Raw genomic sequence first — 13,480 nt, 5'->3', positions numbered from 1 at the left:
TATTCCCACGTGGCGCTAATGGTAAAGAATCTGACTGCCAATGCATGAGACACAAGAGCCACAGGTTCAAGCCCTAGCTTGGAAATATCTCCAGGAGTAGAAAATGGCAACCTGCTCCAGTATTCTTGCCTGGAAGATTCTATGGACCAAGGTGCCTAGTGGGCTTCAGTTTATGCGGCAGCAACGAGTCAGACACAGCTGAGCACTTAGGGCTTTGCTAAGATAAAGGGACACAGTCTTCTTCAAGGAATAAAAGAATGATCACTGAATATATTCTTACAAAATCGTGTGAAGACTGCAGTTATTAAAGTCTAGTATCTATGAGGACCCTAGAAAAGATGTTATTCTTGTCCTGAAACTCATATCCAAACAGTCTTTCATGTATATTATGCTTTAACTATATTATTCTTGAACACAATGAACAATTTCATTGCTCAAACCACACTGTTTCATCTTTACCTATGGCTTAAATATCATCACTACCTTTGCTTTATTTTAAATACCATCCACACATTATCCAAGGAGAAACTTGCTGATCACAAATACTCAAACTAAGCATTACAATCTCTCTATAATTTCCCATGAGTACTTTCTGAACATGCTCTGATATGTATTTCTAGAGAAATTCGGAGCAAAAATAATAGTTAAAATTTATTTTAAAACCTTAGCTGCATAATTAATATAGTTTTTCAAATATAAAAAGCCTGGCAATCTATGTCTTTTTATATACATTCAAAAATAAAGGCATAGTAGTTAATTTAATCTTTAGTAGCTTATTTTCTCACATTTAGTAAAAACTTACACAAATATTTGTTTGAAACTAAAGCATGGCTTCTCTCCTCTATGTCAGCCTATCTCAATTATAGCTCTTGCTAGTTGCCTTTATTCTTTATACTACAGTCTCTAGCTCTGATTAAACAGTTCCTTGAAGGTATTTTTGTACTTCTGACCTTTTACACAGCTCTTCAAACGTAATGCCCAAAAAAGTTTCATTGAAAAAAAAATACATTGAAAAAGTTGTCAGATATGCTTTCATCCATTACCAATCTTTTCTTCTTAAAATAGAAATGTTTATCTATTCTTGTGGACCATTATACACTTATGAGCAAAAGACAACAAAATTGTACTTCCCAATTCAGAGGCATGCTGGTGTTTTTCAAAGTGACCAGCAGAAAATCCACATGCCCTTGAAAATATAATGAATTAGACTACACTAGGCTGGGAAAGGTTTCAGTTTTACTTATATTCTTGGAACTATATCTTATATTGCCAATAATAAGGCCAAAGGAGGAATTACAAGATGGATACCAGAATACCATCACCAACACTAGTCTGCTTTTGAGTTTTACCCTTTTAACACCAGGGCAATAGGTAATTTTGGACTGATAGGCTAGACTTTCCTAAATCTCACTTACCAGTGACCCTAAGTGATGGTTCTTGGCCACCACTGCTGGTATGAAGCAAAGATAATGGCTGCTATATATAAAATGGATAAGCAGCAAGGACCTAAAATATAACACAGGGAACTCTGCTCAATGTCATGTGGCAGCTGGATGGGAGGGGAGTTTGGGGGAGAATGGATACATGTATATGTCTTGCTGAGCCCCTTCCTTGTTCACCTAAAACTGTCAGAACATTGTTAACTGATTAAACCCCAACACAAAATAATTTAAAAAAAAGAAAAAGAAAAGATAGTGGACACTGAGGTAACTCAGACCCTGGTAATAGATTTGAGATTTAACAATATGGACTTGAGTAATTCTTCCTGCTTTGATTACTATAATTTCCATTTCTATTATATATTTAATATTTCATGTGGTTAATGCAACACACACATACACAGACACTGCAAAATCTATTAGTTAAGTTAATTAGTTAAGTCGCTCAGTTGTGTCCAACTCTTTGCGACCCCATGGACTGTAGCCCACCAGGCTCCTCTGTCCATGGGATTCTCCAGGCAAGAATGCTGGAGTGGGTTGCCATTTCCTTCACCAGGGGATCTTCCCCACCCAGGGATCAAACCCAGGTCTTCTGCATTGCAGGGAGATGCTTTAACCTCCGAGCCATCAGAGAAGCCCTTATTTACCTGTATATAACAAGATGTCGAACACCATGACCCCAGTAGATTTTTGAGTATTTTACTAATACTCTTCAGAAATAGCTTTGTTGCCACATCTCTTTTGTTTCATTTCTATGAAAGATTTCCATTACATGTTCTTATTTTGCCTTATTTTATGAGGAAATTTGATTTTCCCAGTGGCTTAGCAGTAAAGAATCCACCTGCAATGCAGGAGATGCAGAAGATGCTGGTTCGATCCGTGGGCTAGGAAGATGCCCTGGAAAAGGGCATGGCAACCCAACCTGTATTCTTCCCTGGAGAATTCAACAGACAGAGAAGTCCGGCAGTTCAGGATACAACTGAAGTTGCTAAGCACTGCACTGCACTGCATGTGGAAATTATATGATGCTTGAAATAATCTTTAGACCTATTTCAAATATGACATCTTAATATTTAATTCATTCATTCAAAATGCCACTGTTTGATACAATGTATTGTTCATAATGCCCTTTGACAAAGCTACACTATTCTAAAGAATAAATCATCTTATTATAAATTATTCAGTATTCTGTGCTTACAGCTACAAAATCCTTGTTTGTTATTATTAAGCACTTCATATTTTAATTAAAATAAATTTTATATTACTGCAATGAAATTATGATTGCTATCAGAAATTCTGATTGCTGACAAATTTCAGAGGTTAAGGGCATAGTCTTCTACACCACTTGCCTCAAATCAGACAAGTGCAAAGTTGGAAACTCCCAGGCCACACACACACTCCTGACCAATTTGCCAAGTTTGGGGTTCCAGCTACCTCCTCAGATTTGATAATTAACTAAAATGACTCACAGTAGTCAGTAAAAGACTATACTATGATTATAGTTTTATTATAAAGCACAAAATCCAGAACACACCAATATAAGAGACACATGGTGCTGGGTCTGAGAGGGTTCCATATCCAGAGCCTTCTTGTCATTTCCCCATGGAGTCAGGATGAGTCATCCTCTGGCATATCAATATATAATACCCACCAGGAAGCATACCTCAGCCTTGGATGTTCTTAGTTTTTGTTGGATTTTATTATGTGGGCATGATTGATTGAATCATTGGTCATGTCTTTAAACTGGATTTCAGCCCTCATTTCTTCCTTGGAGGTTGAACTGATACAATGTGACTCAAAATTATATCTAATCCCACATGGCTGGCCTCTCTGGTATGCCCAGTCTCTTCCTAAAACAATCTTTGGATCCATGTGAGTCACCTCATTAGCATAGACCCAAGTGTGATCTGAGAGTCTCACCATGGATAAAACCCTCTCCACAAATGAGGAAATATCCAGAATTTGGAGGCTTTCCTGGTGGCTCAGAGGTTAAAGTGTCTGCCTGCAATGCGGGAGACCTGGGTTAGATCCCTGAGTCGGGAAGATTCCCTGGAGAAGGAAATGGCAACCCCCTCCAGCATTCTTGCCTGGAGAATCCCATGGACAGAGGAGCCTGGTGGGCTACAGTCCACAGGGTCGCAAAGAGTTGGACACGACTGAGCGACTTCACCTTCACCTTCATCCCAGGAACTGGATACAAAGACCAGCCAAATTCTTTGTTACATAAGAATTACACTAAGATTGTGCTTTAATATTTTAGGAGGAATCACTGAAATTAGTCATGTACTGAAAACAAGTCAGCAGATCTTAACTATAATCTCAATTTCAATCAGACTAAATGAAAGTTCACTGGGTGTTTTAGAATATCTTATTATCGCTATCATGTTAATGGGTAGACACCACACTAAGTCGTAAGAATGTCAGTAACTTCTAACATTGAACATATTCATATGTGTGTATTCATATTCATAATTGAGCATGGTCAAAAGATTAAATCATTCTGATTAACTATGGCCCATTTTTATAACCCTTTGACCATGAGGGAAACACAAATACCAATATCATTATTCATAGAACCATTTTAGGAAGAAGAGAAACTCAGTTATATTTATGACCTGTCTAGCTCTAGAATTTAGTTATCCAAACATTATTTAGAAAAATTTTAAAGTTCACCTCTTTGCCCACAAGTTTATCAAAATTATTTGAACAGAAGCAAATCACTGAAACTCTAACTTGATTTTTTTTTCTTTTTAAAACTAAGGTCAAGAAAGAAATTAGCTTAAATAATCTAAAAAGTTCTTCCATGGTAACTATTATTAAATTTTCAAACATTAAAATGTATTTGTTGAGGATCTATTGGGTTGGCCAAAATGTTCTGTAACATTTTACAGAAAAAAAAAAACAAAAAAAAAACAAAAAAAAAAAACAAAAAAAAAACAAACCTCTTTGGCCAACCCAATATATAAGGGAATATGTATGTCTTTTGTTTTCCATGCAGTTTATCTGTTTATTATTTATGGTAGTATTTTTTGAAATCTATTAATCTTCTCAGGTAAGACATCAAATTAGAAGGCAATGGCACCCCACTCCAGTACCCTTGCCTGGAAAATCCCACGGATGGAGGAGCCTGGTAGGCTGCAGTCCATGGGGTTGTGAAGAGTTGGACACGACTGAGCGACTTCATTTTCACTTTTCACTGTCATGCATTGGAGAAGGAAATGGCAACCCACTCCAGTGTTCTTGCCTGGAGAATCCCAGGGACGGGGAGCCTGGTGGGCTGCCGTCTCTGGGGTCGCACAGAGTCGGACATGACTGAAGTGACTTAGCAGCAGCAGCACTGAGGATATCAGTTACTGAAAATAATTTTACAATTATCCACATTCCTTTTAGAAGTTATATGTGCTATGGCCTACACAGCACTGTCTCATTTAGGAACTGTCTCTACATGTCCATTTTGCTGTGAGAGGACTGAGAGTGCATCATACCCTCCCAACACATAGAGAGGCAAATGAGCCAACTTGACCAATAAGATACCATCTCTTGGTGTTTTCTATGAAGATGGGAAGAAAGAAACATCTTGATTTCCCTCCTTGGATTGAAAAACAGATATTCTCTATTCTCTTGGTTCATTTTTAAGTAGACAATGTAACATATGACGGCTACTGTTGCTAAGTCGCTTCAGTCGTGTACGATTCTGTGCGACCCCATAGACGGCAGCCCACCAGGCTCCCCCATCCCTGGGATTCTCCAGGCAAGAACACTGGAGTGGGGTGCCATTTCCTTCTCCAACTCATGAAAGTGAAAAGTGAAAATGAAGTCACTCAGTCGTATCCGACTCTTGGCGACCCCATGGACTGCAGCCTACCATGCTCCTCCGTCCATGGGATTTTCAATAGGCAAGATTACTGGAGTGGGGTGCCATTGCCTTCTCCGAATATGTGACTAGGAAGTGTCATATCTTACGTCATTTTGGAAGAGCCCACCTGCAGAAAAAAAGAATGAGACCAGGATGCATAGAGAAAGGAAAGACTGGACTAGGAAAAAGAGAAAGAAAAGTAAGGACTCAGATGACATTTTTTTTTTTTTAGTATTAATATATAGCTTGTCTTAAGACAGTTCTACAAATACATTTCACAGTTATGTGGCCTAATGATTTTTATGTATATACTTAATGATACCCTTTGGATTTGGGCTCAATAATAAATACTAGATTTGTGAATAGCATATGATTGTGGAAATTAAAAAAAAAAAAAGAACACTTAAAGCAAGTGCTCAGAGACTCCTTAGGTTATATATTTGATACATAGCTACAATATATAAAGATTTAGTACAATGAATTTTCTATGTAAAGGAATATATTAAAATAAGTTTTATAGTATATTTAAGATTGCTTACTATGTGTCAGGCAATACTCAAAGCACAGTACATACTGACATCACTAATTCTCATGACAGTCATAAGAAGGAAGCACTATTATGTAGCACTTTTATAGATGAAGAAACTGAGGAACAGAGGGGCTAAATAACTTGCTCAATGAAAATAACTATAATTGTACAGGGTGAATAGTACATCTATCTTCTCAGTCCAGACTCTCAGCTTTTCATATCTAATACTATCCCTGCTAGGGACACTGGGAAGTTTCTCTTGCACATGATAAAATTTTATTGCCATAAACTGATGTCAAATACTAGTAATTTACTTCACTATAATCTGAGCACCAAATAAAATTTTGTATACTCAAATGATATGTTCATGCAGGAGAATAGCTAATTATTGGGGGTGCAATCTGCATAAACATATCATACAGTTTTTACAAAAAATCTATGAACATAAGAAATGAAATAGTGTTAAAATTTATGTTATAATAATGATATTTTCCCTCAAGGTATTGGTAAAACAAATATAATATCATTGATGATAATTTTTAAATTCGGTTTTGTTTTTATAATTATATACCTATACAGGTTTACTGCAAATTTATGGTCATTTTAGTGTATCATATTTTTCATACAAACCATGCAATTTAGTACCATTTTTAAAATTAACTGTCACATAGCAAAGGACTATATAGGAGTCTATTAATTCATTCTTAATAACAAGACATGACAATACAACCTGACACAAAATTTGGAAAGAAAATTGAGTTAAATATTTTTGAAAAAGAATATAAATTTAAACATTGCACTTCCAGTTTCCTTCCAAGCATGAAAGAAGCTTGGAAGTCATCACTCTTCGCTGCAGTACATGTAACATATTGAACAAACTGAAAATTAAAAATAATTAGAGAACTGCGATCACAAGGCAAACCTCTGCCCTCCAAATTTGAGAAATAATCGGACACATAAAACTAATAGCTTATTTGGCATAAGTACCAGAGCAGAAACCTATGTTGGGGACAACTTATCTTGCAACTGGTGAATTGCTGGAGGCTCAGTGTGGGCAAATTTGAGAGTTAAAAATGCCAGAAGGACAGGTCATATTGTGGCCACCAAATTTTCATGAGTTTTTCTATTAGGAGCCCTGCCAGGTTCTTCTTATACTAAAGACTGAAGAAAAATCATATTCCAGCAAGGGGAAAAGTATCTATTAAAAAAAAAAAAACTCTCAGAGCAATTTTTTTTTTAAACTATGGTTTACTTTAAACTGCTGTGTCAGTTTCTGCTGTACTGCAAAGTGAATCAGCCATATGTGTGTGTCTGTATATATATATATATATATATATATATATATATATATATCCTCTCTTTTCAGATATCTTTCCCATTTAGGTCACCACAAAGTACCGAGTAGAGGTCCCTGTGCTACACAGTAGGTTCTCATTAGTTGTCTGTTTCACGTATAGTAGTGTATATATGTCAATCCCAATGTCACAATTCATCCCACCTCTATTTCTTCCTTGGTATTCATAGTTTTTGTTCTCTACATCTATGTCTCTCTTTCTGTTTTGCAAATAAGATCTTTACCATTTTTTTGAGTCCACATATATGCATTAATATTTAATAAAATATTTGTTCTTCTCTTTGTGACTTACTTCACTCTGTAAGACAGTCTCTAGGTCCATCCATGTCTCTGCAAATGACAAAATTTCATTTTTATGGCTGAGTAATATTCCATTGTTTATGTGTACCATATTTTCTTTATCCATTCCTGTGTTAATGGCTATTTAGGTTGCTTTCATGTCCTGGCTCTTGTGAATATTGAGATGCATATATCTTTTGAATTATAATTTTCTCTGGGCATATGGCCAGTGGTGGCATTGCTGGGTCATGGCTTCTCAGAGGTAGAGAATTTGATTGTCAATACAGGCGGATTCAGTGGTAAAGAATCTGACTGTCAATACAGGCAATACAAGAGATGCGGGTTTGATTCGTGGTTGTAGAAGATCCCCTGCAGAAGGAAATGACAACCCACTCTAGTACTCTTGCCTGGGAAATCCCATGGACTAAGGAGCTTGGCAAACTTCAGTCCATGGAGTTGGAAAAGTGGCAGACGTGACTTAGCAACTAAACACACACATGGTAGTTTTACTTTTAGTTTGTTATGGAAGCTTTTTCCTTAACAGGATTTGCCATCAATGAAAACTATTTTACCAGAGCATAATATACTAAGGTTTTACAAGAGCCTAACTGACCTGGGGAAAGAAAATATCTGAGTTAAACTATGGCATGTTAATAGATATTTTGAGTTATATTAAGGCCAGCAGAAGAGGAGATGATTGCCTTAAAAATAGACAGTTTGTTACTTACAATTTCCAAGTAGAGGGAGCACACCTTGACACGTGGGTTCACATGGAGAAGCACCAAGTCAAACAGGCAGCCGAGGAGAAAGAGAGCAACTTTGGACAGGAGCCTTAACTATAGCTTTCATGGAAAGAAGGGGCCAGGCAGGGTAAGCAGGCTAGCTTGAACAATTTCAGTGGGCTCTGGGACATAAAGCTTCTTCCTGGAGCAGGTTCTTAAGTGGCTTGGAGTGTAACAGCCTGAAAAAGAAAGTGGTTGAAGGGTAGCTCTTGATTAATTGCCTTAAATTTGAAAAGCATGATTTTATGCAAGGTGTTTACTATCCCTAAGTGAAGTCGCTCAGTCATGTCCGACTCTTTGCGACCCCATGGACTGTAGCCTACCAGGCTCCTCCCTCCATGGGATTCTCCAGGCAAGAGTACTGGAGTGGGTTGCCAACTAGGTAGTGACTGAAATCCTGGGACGTGAAATCTCTGGAGGGTCAACAAGACCCGAGTTGTCAAAGCATCAGGATACAGAAAATAAGACATTGTTAAGACAACACCTAATGGTAGCCGCCTCTCATTTCTTAATAGCCCAAAGGTGAAAACAACCCAAATGGCCATCACCTGATGAATGGATAAACAAAAGTCCATATATTATACAATGAAACATTATTCAGCAATAAAAATAATGAAGCAAAAATCCTAAAACATAGAGGAATCTTGGAAATATTTGTTAAGTGAAAGAAATGAGGCACATGTAATTAGATAGTGGCGATATTTGTATAACGTGAATATACTAAAAAACAGCTTAAGTTGATGAACTTATGATAAGTGACATATATTTCTTTAATGTTTTTACAATGTGACATACAAACAGTAAATTAATATTACAAGGAAAATAAGAACATCACTAGCTATCTTACATTTCAGTGGAACGGTAGTGAAAAACATTGCTGGATTTATAATAACTTCAAATAATCTAAAATGTCCTGGGATATTAATACCATAATGAGAAATACCATGTGAAGAAAATTATGAAGCTAATTAAGGGTCATAAAAGGAGTTATTTTAAAAAGGGAAAGTCCATTGTCATAGTCATAGTGTCAATATTACAAAGAAATCAATTTTCTTAAAATGAAACATAAATATGATTTTATCAGAATAGAATACTGATGAGTTTGGAAAGGTTTGGGCTCTACATTTTTTCTAACAGTACTGTCAATTTATATAATTTTGAGACCAGCAAGAGCTTTTCAAAAATTAAAATAGTTCTGGGATCAAGTTAGATGGACCAGTGAGGCATAACCATTATCATTTTAAAGATATTTATTGTAATAATAAAGTAGCCATTATATTTAGTGGAAAATAAACTTTCTTAGGATAAGATACTAACAATTTGGAAAGTAACAAGGCTGTATTTATTGTCTTATACCTCATTTCTATATGAATTAAAATTTAAATAAAACACTGCAAATTTTAGAAGTACTTTAGAAATGACTTAGGTCATTACAGAATGAATATAGGAAAGACAATATTTTTAATACCAAATGAAATTATGAACACAAAAATAGTTTATAATTTTTGTATGTGTATACATATATATATCATAATATAGTGTGACATGTGCGTTAGTCGTTCAGTCCTGTTCGACTCTTTGTCACCTCATGGACTGTAGCCCACCAGGCTCCTCTGTCCATGGAATTCTTCAGGCAATATTTCTGGAGTGGGTAGCCATTCTCTTCTCCAGGGGATCTACCCAAACGAGGGATCAAATTCACATCTCCTGCATGTCTCTGCAGGCAAATTCTTTACCGTTTGAGCCAAAAGGGTAATATAATGTGATATACAATAATACAATTCAAAAATAATTCATTGACTTTACATAAATAGATCTATTAATATATGATTATGTAGTATATTAGTATTAGTTATATATTCGTGTATATATACACCATACCTATGCCCATCTATCTATCCATATAGCTTTATAATTTAAAAAATGTTCTGGAGTGGCATTTTGACCAGTTACAGTCTCTGTTACCAAACTTTTCTCATGTGAAAATCATTATAAAAATAGCATTACTTCTTGAAATGTTTACCACAATTAAATGAAATTATACATGCAACATAAGTTAACATTGTATGCTGCTGCTGCCACAAAATTGCTCAGTCGTGTCTGACTCTGTGCGACCCCATAGACGGCAGCCCACCAGGCTCTGCTGTTCCCGGTATTCTCCAGGTGAGAACACTGGAGTGGGTTGCCATTTCCTTCTCCAATGCATAAAAAGTGAGAAGTGAAAGTGAAGTCGCTCAGTCATGTCTTGTCAGGAAGCATTTAACAGGAGGCTTCCTGTGTGCTGTTTTGGATCTGTCAGGAATCCTCTGTTCCTTATTAATTCCTGAATATTCAGGAATTAAGAGGAGAGGCAAGCCTCTCCCAGGGCTGAGGAATCCAGGCATTTCCCTCATTAGTTTTTCAATATGGTGATAAGTAGTACGCTCTTCCTTCTTATGAACCATACCGTAAAAGTGATTTTTTACAACTCTCTCTCTTTTTAATATGGATCGCCTATGTTTTGTAAGTATGGAATTTTAATCTTTATCTTTGCTGAGAATAACTACCTTGTAAGACAGTATATATGCCCACACCTGTTGATTAAAACACATTTGCTCCATCAGAGCTTTGTTCCCTGTGTCTTCTCTCTCTCTCCCTCTCTCTCTTTCTCTCTTTTTTTTCAGGCTATTTCTCCAGAGCACAGAGGCCCTCTGGGTTCACTTTCCTGATCAGGCTTCTAAGATCCTCTCAAGAAAGTGCTCTGTGTCTTCACCCCATTGAGAGGGTGCCTGAGGCCTTCGCAAACAGAGCAAGCCCCGTTTTAGGGACTTTATTGGTCTTCTGCATAAACCAAGGAATATCACCCTCTTTCTCTCTCCTTCACTTTCTTATCATTGACTCCAGACCACCAGGTTCCAGTCTATTAAAGGATCTCAAAAGTGTCTGACTCTTAGTGACCCCATGGACTGCAGCCCACCAGGCTCCTCCATCCATGGGATTTTCCAGGCAAGAATACTGGAGTGGGTTGCCATTGCCTTCTCTGTAACATTGTATAAAATGTAGTAATATTTTAATAAATATAACCTGTTAATTGTATAAAAGATTGAGGCATTCTCCAATGGCTCAGCAGTAAAGAATCCTCCAGCAATGCAGGAGACTCCTGAGTCAGAAAGATCCCCGGGAGGAAGGCATGGAAACCTACTGCAGTATTCTTACCTGGAAAATCCCATGGATTTAGGGGCCTGTCAGGCTAAGGTCCATTGAGTCACAAAGAGTCAAACCCAACTGAAGCAACTGAGCAAGGACATAATATATTATACATTCAGAAATATATTAAGTAATAAAACGGATCTCATTCAGATCCCAGCCCTTCTCCATAGGTAAGGAATCCTGACAGTTGGTGTATTGTTAAATGCTTTTTTTTTTTTATGCTTCTCCTAGTTTATTTTTGTTTCAGCATTTTTTTTTGCCCTATCAATGCTTTATTTATTTATTTATTTTTAAATTTAATATCTTTAATTCTTACATGCGTTCGCAAACATGAACCCCCCCTCCCACCTCCCTCCCCATAACATCTCTCTGGGTCATCCCCATGCACCAGCCCTATTTGTTTTCATACATGAATATTTTAAGAAAATCTTCTTTTTAACTTTTTATGGAAAGATATATAATTTATATAATCCTGTGAATTGTATTGTTTTTACCTAACAATTTAGTTCATTTTGGTATATCATTGGGCTTCCATCATCCATTCTTCCTAACCTTTTAACATAACTATATTTTGAGCCATCATCTCAGTCCAAGTGGATTGGATATGCCAACTCCATCCCTGACTGCAAATGTGGTCACCTGACTTGAGCCTGGCTAAATATCTTCCTGGGCACAATGCCTTATTTAGAGATGAAAAAATGATATGATTTGCATAGTGTAACACTGTACAAAAGTATAACAAAAAGTAGAAACATTTATATTTCTGCTGGATGCAAAAACTGAGCCTCAAGTAAGTGGCAGCAATTGCCACTAACTAGTGAGAATCACCTTAAAATCCAACACAAATAATGAAGTATTACAAAGAAAGAAAGTGATGGTATGATTTTAATATATTGCTGGAACCCCTGACTAAAGCTAAAGCTATCTCTGAATATTTCCATTGCATGTAGAATGCATTTCTTTTTCCATAATTTTGCTTGAGTTAGGTTCTGTCATTTGCAACCAAAATTAATAAATATGTCAAACTCTCTCCTTCTTTTTCTGTCTAGTTTTAATTATCACAGTAGTGCTAAAACAAATGTAAATGTCCCTCTGTATCTGAGGGGGATTAGTACCACACCCCTTCAGATACCAAAATCCTTGGATACTCAGATCCTCTATACAAAATGCTGACGTATTTACATATAACCTGTGCATATTCTCCTGCATTCTTTAAATCATGTCTAGATTACTTATAATACCTAACACAATGCAAATACTATGTAAATGGTTGTAATTGCCATATCAATGTCTTCTAAAAAGTTATTGGAACATGGTGAATTCCAGTTTTGCTTTTTAGCACTTGAATTTTTTAATCTATATTTTTGACCTGTTGTTGGTTGACTTCATAGAAGCAGATCCCAGGAATAAGGAATGCTGACTGTGCATTCATCTATTGTTTTTATTATTGTTTAGTTGCTCAGTTGTGTTAACTCTTTGTGACCCCATGGACTATAGCCCATCCAGTCCCTCTGTACATGGGATTTCCCAGGCAAGAATACTGGCATAGATTACCATTTCATTTTCCCAGGGATCTTCCCAACCCCAGGATCAAATCTACATCTCCTCCATTGACAAGCAGATTCTTTACCACTGAGCCACCTGGGAAGCCCCAGAATCAGCCTTAGATAATATATATCACCTCATTATTTGATTTTCTTCCCATTTGGTCAACACAGAGCATTGAGTAGAGTTCCCGGTGCCATACAGTAAGTTTTCGTTAGTTATCTATTTTATACATAGTATCAGTAGTGTATATGTGTCAATCTCAATATCCCAATTCTCCTCATCCCATCTCTTCCCTCTTGGTGTTCACATATTTGCTCGCTACTTCTGTTTCACAAATCAGATCATCTACACCATTTTTCTAGATTCCACATACATGCATTAATATACGATATTTGCTCTTCTCTGATTTACTTAACTCTGTATGACTGTCTTTAGGTCTATGCACAGCTCTACAAATGGCCCAATTTCATCCTTTTTTATGGCTGAGTAATACTGCTCTGTATA

Source organism: Ovis canadensis, chromosome 8 (assembly GCF_042477335.2).
Source record: "Ovis canadensis isolate MfBH-ARS-UI-01 breed Bighorn chromosome 8, ARS-UI_OviCan_v2, whole genome shotgun sequence".
Taxonomy (NCBI): domain Eukaryota; kingdom Metazoa; phylum Chordata; class Mammalia; order Artiodactyla; family Bovidae; genus Ovis; species Ovis canadensis.
This window is presented reverse-complemented; position numbering follows the sequence as displayed.